The 12,690-nt window shown below is 42.8% G+C and overlaps 1 long non-coding RNA gene across 1 annotated transcript; it reads left to right on the forward strand.

The window, feature by feature from the left end:
* The first annotated feature begins 2,585 nt into the window (after window positions 1–2,585).
* Window positions 2,586–5,676, forward strand: LOC309342989. Its single transcript, XR_014157052.1, has 2 exons — window positions 2,586–2,719; window positions 4,207–5,676. It is a non-coding gene; the product is annotated as an uncharacterized lncRNA (long non-coding RNA).
* The last annotated feature ends 7,014 nt before the right edge of the window (window positions 5,677–12,690 follow it).

The following is a 12,690-nucleotide window of genomic DNA, read 5'->3' on the forward strand; positions in this document are numbered from 1 at the left end:
CCCACAGATTTAAATTGCATTTATGTAGTGTAAATAGCTTGCTGTTTAAAACATCAGCAGTATGATGGCATGTATAATCTGAGCTTCCTGCATCAACATAAACTATCTGGTGCACTTCAGAATAAGCAAATGTTTAAACATCTCTTTTCTCTGCCTTCAACCCACCACTTCTAGTGTTAGGCAAGTATCCAAGCATCTGTCTAATCTATGTGGTTTGGTGGAAATGAAAAATGAGAACAAATCCCCCCCCCCCATATACTAGAATCATTGTTCCCACAACAATACATTCTCTAATTTGAGTGCTCTCTCCTGTTATGTTGTATTGCACCTGTGGCTGGGAACAGCATGCAGGAGGGAGAGGATGCATAGATGAGGAAGTTGGCAGGAGTGATGAGGGGAGGAGAGATAAGGGAAAAGTACTGTTGGTGGTTAGGATCTTTGAGGAAGGCAATAGGATTAAGAGGATGAGGCAAAACAGTGGTGCTAAAGGTTAAGATATTAAGGGACAGAAAGATGGGTGAACCCAGACAGTGGGGGAAGGAAGATGTTCCTTCTTGTCTCTCTCCCCCTTCCCCCAGTGGGTAGGGGATGTTATGTGCATACATATCAACCAAAACCTTGGCTGCAGGCCTCTGGTCTCTGTTTATGTTGGGTTGTATTTATTTTCTTTGGCCTGGTAGATGAGGCTTCTTGCATGCTACTAATGCTGTGACTTATTTGTTCATTCGTTCTTCTTACGAACTGCAGTTTGTAAGCTAGTTTCTGGAAACCATTCAGCTGTGTAACTGCATCCTTGACTTCTCTAGGTGCTAAATGGTGCTGTGTTTTTCTTTCTATACTATCAGGTTTGGGGGAATATGTATGTGATGCCAACTCCCACAAATTTAAGAATTGCCCCAAACAATTAAAAAAAAAAACCTGTTAAAAAAAGTCCACCACTGATAACCGCAAAGGAAAATGAAGACTGCCCTTCAGTTGATAGTAAGTTCTGTCTCCACCTTTTTAATTATCCAAAACTGCTACATATGAGACACTGGCAACAGAAGGTTTTTTTGGGGGGGGGAATTGGGGGGTGAGAACTACCAGGGGGAGTCTTGGTCAATCAAGAAAGATGGTTAAATCTGCTCAGACTTAATGATGAACATACAGTCATGCAAGGGGGGGGGGGACTTTTTTTAAATGGTGGTGTGTGAGCTGTGCATCAAGCCCAGACACAGAAAAGTGAAGAAACAGTGTGTGGCCATCTGCGTAATGAGATGCCTATTTCTGGGAATTTAATCAAGAGACAAAAAGCAGAATTGAGAAGCTTATGCCCTCTCCTCTTTGGGGGAGGTCCAGCTTGTGCTCCAGCTATGGCAGTGCTAAAATCATGGGAGACACAACTCTCCTTGGCTTGGGCCAATCCCTTGCTGAATGATGAGATAATAGACTGCAGGCAGGGGGATCATATTATTAAAATATACTTCTCAAATTTTTAAAAATAAAAAACACACCTTACTGTATGTAGAAAATACTGTAGAAGAGAGCCGGGGTATCCTCAGACCTTCAGGAAGCAGAGACACTGGTTTATTGTTAACAGCATACATAGTTAGGGATAACTGGGCACTGACCAGAGCCCCATCAGTCTCTGGTGTATTGGTGTTTGAAGCTGTGTGTATATGCCAGGCATAGGCAAACTCCGGCCCTCCAAATGTTTGGGACTACAATTCCCATCATCCCTGGCCACTGGACCTGTTATCTAGGGATGATGGGAATTGTAGTCCCAAACATCTGGAGGGCCGGAGTTTGCCTATGCCTGATATATGCCATATATATCCTGCAGTTTCTTGAGAAATACTGCAGTTTGATGTGTTTTCCATCAAGCCAGCTGCCGTCCAATTTGAAATTGTAAGCTATATTCACTGCACAGTTAAGCTGAGGTTTGGGATAGCTATTGTGGATGATAGTTTAATGGGGAGCAGTTCTGCAGCGTTGCAGGCATGGGAAAACCAAATACCGTAGGTAATGTGCATCTGGTGAAGACATCCCCACCCTCTCTGGTGGGTTCAGCAGTATGCCAACGTCACTTGAAATGCAGCAGGGAGAAGTGACCTGACTGCATTTTAAGCCACAAACGTATGCACAGGAATAGATAGGGGAGGAGGCTGACCCTATGCTTCTTACCTCAATTTATGCGTCATACCTGTGCCTGTTGCTGTCTGCCTAGAAACCATTCTTCCTTGGAACCTAGCCTGAGTTGGTCGGTGCTAGGAGCAGTGGTTACTACAATAGAGCCTGCCTCTTCTTCGGAAGAGTTGTGCCTGAATCCCTGCAGCAAGGGACCAAGCTTCTGCTAAAAAAACACCAAGGGGGAGCAAAGTAAGTGGAGCCCTTGAGACTCTCCCAGCTGGGTTTTCCCCCCCTCATTCAAGTGTCTGCACCTGGTTGCTATCCATTTCTGTGTTCTTTTCTCCCAACAACAAAGCTTGAAATCTGAGCTTGAGGGGAGAGAACCGTTGAGGACTAAAGAGGCAGCTAATTATGTTTCCTTGCCTACCTCCCGGGCTGTGCCAGAGACACTAAATGTTCAGCAATTGCTGGTGTGCCACCCCAGGAGTTGCTAGCACTGTAACTGGCTTCAGCCTCATGGAATCCCTTCTTTCTACTCCTTCCTAGGAAACCTAAAGGGCACAGACTTTGAATACTTTGTAAATTTTGTAGACCAAAGTGGAATTATCAGGTAGGAGGGAGACGGCATGTGTGATAGGGGAGAGATTGAAGATATCGGGGCATGTTGTTGAGGGTTAGATTTATAGGATCTTGAAGCAGGTGAAAAGTTGAGTAAACAATTGGGCAAAAGTATTGGCTTCAGGTCTTAGATCTGTTCAAATCTCTTTGATTTTCATATTGGAAGTGACTGAATTTTGATATCTAATTAACTGAAAAGGTATCTTCTCCTTGATTTGAAATAACATTGTGGACAATGAGAGGGGCAGAGACGTTATAGCTGTCCTCATTTGGCTGTCGTAATCCTGAGGCAGATCTATGTCAGCAGCAGCAGCAGCTCCTCAACTTCTGCTGGTCATCTTTGTTAGTACCAGGAGATGGAGTCGGTTCTCATTTGCTACATCCAAATGGAGAAGCTATAAGGGTGCTCTTTGCAGGGTAATATATTATTGCAATGACCTTGACATTATGGAAGTTCTCCCCAAAGAGACAAGGAATGGACAAATTCTTCAAATTTTTAAGAGGGCTATATTTTGGGCTGCTGCTGCTTCATCAAGACTGTTATTTTAGAAAGCTGTTTGATAATAGAAAGTATTTATATTTTCTTGGAATTTATTTTGCTGAACATTCATTTTGATTGACCTATGTTCTTAAATATTTTGCTATTAAAATTGTTTTTGAATTATAGTGTGATTATGAGTGGTAAACTGGTCTTGGGTGGACTGTGTCCCTAAAGCAGGCATCCTCAACCTGCAGCCCTCCAGATGTTTTGGCCTACAACTCCCATGATCCCTAGCTAACAGGACCAGTGGTCAGGGATGATGGGAATTGAAGTCCAAAACATCTGGAGGGCCAAAGGTTGGGGATGCCTGCCCTAAAGGCTGCCTATAAATAATTCTACAAATAAAACAGTTTTTAGTGGTAGTAGAACACTTTGGCAGACACCCAGATAATTACTTGTCTTGTCCTGGCTCAATTTATTAAGGCCTGAAAATACTTTTAAAATCACGTTCTCTGATGTGCATAAAATGAAGTATCTATTTGAATTGCCTTGCAGCAATCTTTGTATCCTGGCAAAGCAGGAGAGTGTAAATAGACAGCTTTATAAAACTGTGGGGGGGGGTGAAGCTTGCTAGTTTCTGCTTATCCGGCAAGACCATTATGGGTCGGCAAGGCTTGTCCCAACGGGTTCCAAAGCCACTTAAGTATTATAGTATATTGTTTAAGGCACATGCTATTGTGAAAGCTCTGTTTCTAAGAAGTGTGTGTTTGTCTTGTGTGGCCAGGCATGTGATAAATCCTGGTATGCATCACACTCTTAAAAGAACAGCAAGCCTCTCTCAGTTTGCCTTAGCTTCTGCAGGCCCATGAGGACAGATAACGAAAGTGTGTAGCTAAATATGTAGCTTTACCACAAGCGGTGGTAAACTTTTGAAATGAATCAGCTTGTGCACATTTGCCTTTGCCACAGTTCAGCACCTCTTACATTTGTCTCAACAGCTTGGCAGAAACCAGATGTGAGAAAGTGATGCTTGCTTGAGAGGAAATTGTATGCACCTTCTCCCAGTATGGCTCTGTACTATCCAACTATGATGCAGACCTTGCCTTATAACTATCTGCCTCTTGGGCCAAGTCGACCATCAGATACTGCACACGCCCCCATGATCCCTCCAGTCCAGATGCACAACTTCTACAACAGGCCTCTTGCTGTGATTATGGACAATAACAATGGTTACAACGTAAATCCAGCAAACCAAGTGGAGTACCATCACATCCATGGCGCAAATCCTTACTTCTATCCTTACCCTTTCTGGTGCTTCCCCCAAATGAGCCCTCTTCCTCTGTACAACCCATATGCTAACTATCCTCCTTATGCAGCCTACCATAGACCAGGCTGGGATGTGTGGCCTGAGGGATTCACCTTGAGAGGAGAGCTCCATTGGGGTAAGCTTGAGAGGATTGTGGGACCTAGGAGGGACTTGCCGGAATTTGTGAAAGACGATCTCAGAAGGGTCTATGGCACCTATCCAAGGACGGATGTTACCATAACATACCACAGTGGGGAATTTATTGTGAAAGGGGACCCTAGAGTTGGAGAACAAGAATACAGGGTGGAGAAGAGAATCATCCGAAACGAACCCACCCCAACTGCTAGTGAAGCTGAGGACAGCAGTGAAGACCGCAATAGGAAGAAGAAAAAGAAATCAAAGAGATAATGAAAGTGTTTCAAATAATACTGACTGAACATGTATCTCTCTGTTTAGACCCAAGATCTGGCTGCAATGATACTGAAAACTGAAAGAGATATTTCTGTGACATTTTTATAGGTTCCAATAACTTTCTTAGTAGCTGTTGTATACTTACTAATATGCACACATAATTTTCTCTTGTGCTAATAGGAAGATGTTGCTCATTTTGTCTACCCCTGCTCTTTTTTTGAGTGACTCAAAATGAATGTCAGTAGTGCAGCCTTTCAATTGGATCAACCCAAAATCTACTTATAAAAACTGACTATGGATTTCTGGCACATTATCTTCCTAGTAGTACATTACCATTTTGCACCATAAATTCTTCCTGCCCCCTCATTGTTGGAGGGATCTCTTTTCTTTCTTTCCTTCCCCCACCCCTGGCCAAACATTGGCTACTTTAAGTAAATGTCCATAGAGTTCACTATGGAATTATTCAGAAACTGAACCGGAGGTCACAGGACAAGGTGATGGTATACTGAGAATCTGGTCACACTGTGACAGTGGACACACAACATACATAAATAGGATCAGAGTACCTTTATTTTTAAGAGCAGCACAGACAACCCTATTGTGAATTCCACCTTCTGTAATATGTTTTATGCCATTTGTGATTCTTTCCTAGTGAGATGAACAATTGTAAAGAGTTCTGCTTGGCCATCAGGTTGCACTTTGTATATATGCAAGACATAGAGCATTTTAAATAAAGGAAAACAAGCATGTTTTACTGTGTGAACATTTCTTTGTGATAACTTATCGTAAGTAGGGTGGAAATGACTGTTTGACATAAATAGTATTGTTTATTTGTGGGGTATCTTCATGCTTTAAAGAAGGAAATAATTCCTGTCTTATCACCAAACTGTGAAGTGCAGATGTTGTAGTACAGCATAGCATAAGATCTCTTCTGCTAGTTTCAAGAAGTACACAGAGTTCAGGAATGAACAAGAGGACGGGTATAGTTGTAAAATACAAATAATAATATTATGACTTTGATCCATGCACTAATCTTTTGAGTTCCTCCCTAATGTGGCTATATGTACTTATCTTAGAGCAGATGGGAAAGCTCTGTAAGTTTCATGGTGCAGAAGGATGGGTGCCTGATAACTGCTCATGGTGCTGTATGAAAAGAGTAATGCCTAAAGACTGAATTTTACTAAATATACCCTGTTTGATTAGGCATATGGGTCCATACAAGCTGTTGGGACAATATTGGGGTGGCCAAGCTTTTCCTTCAGGCCATGTATAAGATTGAAGCCTTTTAAAGTGACAGTTGTAAGGATCAAAGTTAAATTCAGTGGGACATGGGAATAAACATGTATAGGTTTGGGTTGCACATCTAAAGTATTGCCTTTTAACCTAACAATGCTAACTTTCTCAGCCATTGGTTTCATACTGTAACTTGTATGCAGATAGTCACACTCATCTACTATTTTTACACAGAGATGCTACCCATGTTTTGGCTAATAATAATAATAATAATAATAATTTTTTATTTATACCCCGCCCTTCCCGGTTCAAAAACTGGGCTCAGGGTGGCTAGCAACAAATTTAAAACACTTTAAAATAATTATAAAAGCAGCATAAAATACAGTATAAAAACATGAATAACAATAAAATTCAAAAATCAATTCGATAATCCCCAGGGCTAGCTGGCTGAATTGGTCCTACTTGGGCCAGCGAGGAAGCCAGGGGAGAATTAGCTGTGGGGTCTCAGAGCGGGTGATTTCATAAAAGGGGAGGGGGGGGGAAGAGAAGGGAAATAAAAGATCAGGCTGAATTCCAGTTAAAGGCCAGGAGGAATAGCTCTGTCTTACAGGCCCAACGAAAGAAGGTTAAATCCTGAAGGGCCCTAGTCTCATGGGACAAAGCATTCCACCAAGTCGGAGCCATCACTGAAAAGGCCCTGGCCCTGATGGAGGATAGTCTGACTTCCTTAGGGCCCAGGACCTCTAAACTATGGTTATTCATGGACCTTAAGGTCCTCTGCAGGGTATACCAGGAGAGGTGGTCCTGTAGATACAAGGGCCCTAAGCGAGTGCAGGCAACACACATTTTGTGTGTGTTCAAAGAATGCACGACTGTGACACATGGGGTGTTTTGGACCCAGAAGAGGGCTTATACTGCATCATACTGTCACTTTTAGGCTGATGGTATTTCTCTGTAGAAAGAAGAGGTGAGTGGATTATATGATAATGTCAAAGTGCAGGTGTGGCAACATCACCTTAGCTCCACCCAGGTTAACTTGGGGTGTGCATGCATGAAGCTGCTTGAATAGGAGAGCCACCTAAAAAGGATAATCCACGTAGATGGCAAACGCTCAGCTATACTGGCTTATGGTTATGTGTCTTGACGGATCCCCTTGATGACACACAAGATAACACACGAGTGAACTCGGCAGCTCCTGGAGTTTAGTTGCTGTCTAGCTGTAGAACTGAATCCACGGGGCGTTTCAATTGTTCCCAAAGCCTATGGAATTCAGTTCTCAGAGCTAGGCAGCCATGTGGGACTCCTGCTGGTTGAAGCGGCCATCTGTAGGAGAAAGCCAGATGCAATTATATTACTAGAGATGTCAAAACTCTTAATAACATAGGTGAAAAACTAGTATATCAGTAGCATTAAAAAGAGAGACCACCCAGTATCAACTGCTAGCCATGATGGATGCAATGGCTTGTGGAAACAGCCCAAGAGCTCTCCTTCAGACATAGGCCTGGCCAAAGCCAACACCAATCCGTCTTTCATTCTTGTGTTGTATGAGGGCGACTGGGATCCTCCCCTTCCAAACTAACACCACCAAGCCTTTCATGTGGTGGTGCCACAGCTCTGGAACGTTCTCCCACTTGAAATTTAGGAACACAGGCAGCTGCATTAGATTGAGTCAGACCATTGGTCTCTTCAGTTCAGTACTGCCTACATTGGCTAGTAGTGGCTCTCCACTACTTCAGACAGGGACTCTCTCCCAGCCCTACTTGAAGATACCAGGGATTGAACCTGGGACCTTCTGCATGCAAAGCAGCTGCTCTGCCACTGAGCTATGGCCCTTCCCTAATTTGTCAGGTGTCAGGCTCTGTCTTGAGGTGTCTTCCACCATAACTTGAAGGCACTTATCGACATAATCTTTTAATGTGTAGTAACTAATTCCATTTCTGTCAATTCTAATGTGCTGCGTTTTTTACACTTGTAGCTGCTAGGTTATCCTCCTAGTTTTTTCCTCAAGCCAGTTGTGAGTGCAACAATGGGAAATAGAAGCTGTGCTTTATTTTAGTTTTACACAATCATTTCAGTGTGCAGCTGGATGGGGGAGTATAGTGTCTCAGAACTGCTGGCACTCAGTGGGCCGACACCTATTTTCTTCCCTTGGACTGTGATCTCAACTGACTTCAGCAGTGCTAGTACTCATTGCATTCAAGCCAGTTCACTATGGCAAAATATGTTCTGAGTGGGCAGAGACTGTGCGGTTCAGATAAGTGATATGGAATGTAGGAAGTAGAAGATGTCTCTTCTGTTGCACAAGTTCCATGTCTCATACCCATACCCTGCCACAATACCCATTACCCAGTTCTACAACTAATCCTTTCTTTTGCAGCTCCCACACATGAATCTCATTTGCTGGATTAGCACAAAAGTGTTTCTGCCTTTTTGATTGGAGCACAGGGATATAGAAGAGACACCATTATTTCAAAAGGAATATTGCCAAAAATAATAATCGCCTAATCCAAACATGTTCTTTCTAGTGACTGCCCATAAGTATTAGAATAAGGCATATTCATGCTTTATTTCTGGCTTACTGCTTTTGGTTTTTTTGAAGCAAACCATGGCTCAGTTTGTCAGACCAGTGTATGCCTTGTTTGAGTGGCCCAGGCATCAGAATTTGAATGGGGACCCGTATGGCCTGGGCAGACACATGTTCATGATTAAATCAAAGTTTAAGACAAACTGTGGCTTATCGTGACATGTGAATGAAGTCACGGTTACAGACAATAGTGCAGCAGCTGCATTTGCATGAATGCCTAACCCTATAAAAGTAAAACCTATAGTGTAAGTCTAAAGTATAAGTGCGGAGGCAGTTATTTACACTGCCCCTTCAAAAGTTCTCTCTTATTAAATCTTTCAATAATATGATAAATTGTTATTTATTACCCCCACCTGACAGAGGCAACTGAGGCTGAAATTGCCAACACCTCTGTAAATTTTAACTCTAATCCAAGTTCACCTACTTGTCCTCAGTGAGTTTTACTCTTCTCTCTCTCTCTCTCTCTCTCTCTCTCTCTCACACACACACACACACACACACACACAGAGAGAGAGAGAGAGAGAGAGAGAATTGAATCCCGGTTACCCTTAACTGAAGTTTATGCAAACTACTTAAACTGCATTTTGTCAGAGATACCACCATCCAACTATTCCTACTGTTAAGATTTTTTGGCTTTCCCATCTATTTCACCTGAACTTTATGTTCCTGCATCTTAAACACATCTCACCTCTTGCCCTTCCTTTCTTAACTACCAAAAATAGAACCTCTCCTCAAACACACCCTTAACTGTTGACAAAAACAAACAAGAAAAATGTACAAAACACTAGTAGTTTGAAATGATAGATCCTTCTTCAAGCACAAGATCATTTACTATGTATGCTGCTTTGCTTTGGAATACTAGCCTACAGTGATAACTTGCTGAGATTTAATTTTTAAAACTTCAGGTTCTAGAACATACAAAATGTAGTTCAAACAAGAAAAAGTTCTCACCATACAGAGCTGTTTCTTTGTCTTGAGAGGCACACCTCTCCTTTTCAGCACATAACTTCAAATAGTGATATGAAAACAGCACTTACCTGTTAACTCTTCTCTGCTGTAGCTCCAGCTGTTTCTTCCTAGGCTGCAGGAGAAAGGCAGCCAGAGGCACTTAAATATGACAAGCCACTTACTCACTTCTCTTCCTGGACTGCTGAGGCAACTTCCACTGCCCCCTCCTTTTCAACCTTTTGGTTTCCAGGCTTTTCTGAGAAATGAGGAAAGCGTGGGAGGGCAAGTCAAGCATCCCGCAGAAACAAGCCTGCCAGGATCCAGTTCTCAAGAAACTCCCTGGACCTGTCATTGCAGCTGTCTATTCCCAGAAAAGGAAAAAACGCGTGAAAATAGAAAGGTGAGCAGGAGGACAGGGAGCCATTTCTGCCGGAGGCTGCATTTTCTCCTGCCTTGTTTGAACAGAAAAGGAGGGTCCTGCCATCTCTTCTCCCCCCACCCTACTTCAAAATTTAGCAGCTGAAGCATAATTGAATGGCTATCAATATTCTTGTTATTTCCAGGTGCATGCTATAGTGACCTCTCATTACAAACCCTTCTGGTCTTCTGGTCCTTAGTTATCTACTGATACCCAACTCGGGGGTGGGGGTGGGGAACCAGAATGGATCAACCCAGGTGCAGTGGTTGCTTCTTCTTGTCATAAATACCGTTGGGCAAATTTACACATGCTATTCAATCCAGGTAGATTAAAAAAAAATGTCTGCCTGGACTGACAACCAAACCAGCCCTGCTGTCAGCACCCCTGGACAACTATTGGACCCTCAGAGTCTTGACAGGGCTCACCAGTGCTGATTCCTATCCTGACACACACCTCCCAAGTCTGGGTGGGTTCCACTGCCATTATAAGAGAACAAGCAACTTCTTTTTCTAGAAAAATTGCACTAGTTATAGCACCTTCAGCTTCCCAATAACTCACTGAATGACTTGTTTAAAGCTACTCAGTCTCATGCTCAACACTGCCATCTGCAAGAACAGCCTTCCCCACCCTGGTGCCCTCCAGATGTTTGTGACTACAGTTCCCATCAGTCCCAGCCAGCATGTTTTTGTCAAAACATCCAGGTTATGGAAGGCTGTGCTGGACACTAGCAGAGGAGAGAGTTAGAGCTGCCAGTAGTATGCACATTTCATTACTGTCAAACGTTACACATTAGAAGCAAGAGCCAATTTAGGACTGCTGAAGTGTAGGCTTGTCATTCTGTAATCCTTCCTACCTAGGGCTGAGAAAGTTACTTTGAAAGAATGACCTTTTTGGCTAGCCATCATTAGGAAGCACAATAGGCTATTGTTTATCAAATAAGGAAAACCAGAAATTTCCTGGATTCTGGTTTACAGGAAGCACAGAAACAGCATGAATGGAGGCAAGGAAATTAAAACTGGAGGGACAGGTCAACAGGAAAAGTGATGTTCCTCTGGAAACACATCTATGATACTCTGTGCTGATACTTTCATGAGAAATTCTATGTGGAATATATTATTATTTATTAGCTAAATAAATTTATATATTGCTTACCTACAGTTACCTCTAATGATTGTAAAGAATGTGCTTCTTTTAGAGAGAGAGAGTGTGTAATTTTCAGTGTCCCACAGCTGTCTGTATCACTGTTCTGAGCATGGGGGTCTGTGTTGCATACTTATGATTGCATTCCTCCTTCCTCCATCTCCTTGTGCCTTGTTTGGTTTATAAGCCTCTTGGGGTAAAGAACTGCCATGCCTCTTCCTTGGAAAGCATCATGTACATAGAGAGATGCTGCTACATGGAATAATATAATTCTAGAGTTGGAAGGGACCCTGAGGGTCATCAAGTTCAATCCCCTGCAATTGCAGGAATCCTGCCCACAGCCTTCTCTGTGTGGGCTCGCACTACCAACGTTCTGGTTAACAGCCAGCCACAGCTGAGCCAGAGTATAACAGCAGATGCATATTTCAACAAATAAATGATGGAAACGTTCTGATGAAATAGCATCGTGATCAGGCTCTTATCCCCCACATCATGATTTATATAGACAATTTAGGACAGTCTGCACTGGTGCTTCACTTTTTGCTTTGGCTGTCTCTTATCCTTCCCACTCACTGGAACCAGTCTCACGGTAGCCCAACAGAGAGCCAGTGTTATGTCATTTGTTGTCTGAGGTTATGAAACACTTTCAGGTGACAACTTGTTGGGATAGATCACTCTGGATTTTTGCAGTGAATAATCAGAGAAGACTCAAACCATTTTTATGCTAAACAAAACAACCCACACGGCACTCTGCCCCATGGAGGTAAAAGACACAATAAACCAAATAGCTTACACCTTTTTACCCTGGCTTTTGACATGTGAGGTGTATGTATTTCTTACCCACCTTATTTTTATGATTGTAGTTTGTTTGAAAATATTTTCCCCATTGGGTTTTAATGCTGTAACCCGCCCTAGGATCTTTGGGTAGAGTGGGTAAGAAATACTGCAAGGAGACAATGTCTTTATTAGGTAGGTAGATAGCATTCTTTGAACTATGTTTTTATAGACCTAAATAAGGTAAGGTAAAAGGTAAAGGACCCCTGGATGGTGAAGTCCAGTCAAAGGCGACTCTGGGGTTGCGGCGCTCATCTCGCTTTCAGGCCGAGGGAGCTGGCCTTTGTCCACAAACAGTTTTCTGGGCCATGTGGCCAGCATGACACTAAACCACTTCTGGCGCATGGAGGACCGTGACGAGTGCCAGAGCGCATGGAAAACGCCTAAATACCATACTGTTGACGAGATAGTCATAGTTGGTGATCACTGCAATTGTCCCCACTTCATACAGTACTTTTATACTATGCTTTTTACTGGACTAGTTAATGTTAGAATTAATATCACTTTACTTGTTCTGAGGGATTAACATGGCTGCTGAGATTGTCCTGGTTTTGTGGATTAGATACTCTTGAGCAGTGAGAGGAAGCTACTCACAGAGTGCAATTGGC

This window comes from Podarcis erhardii, assembly GCF_964252035.2.
Source record: "Podarcis erhardii genome assembly, chromosome: 5".
NCBI classification, from domain to species: domain Eukaryota; kingdom Metazoa; phylum Chordata; class Lepidosauria; order Squamata; family Lacertidae; genus Podarcis; species Podarcis erhardii.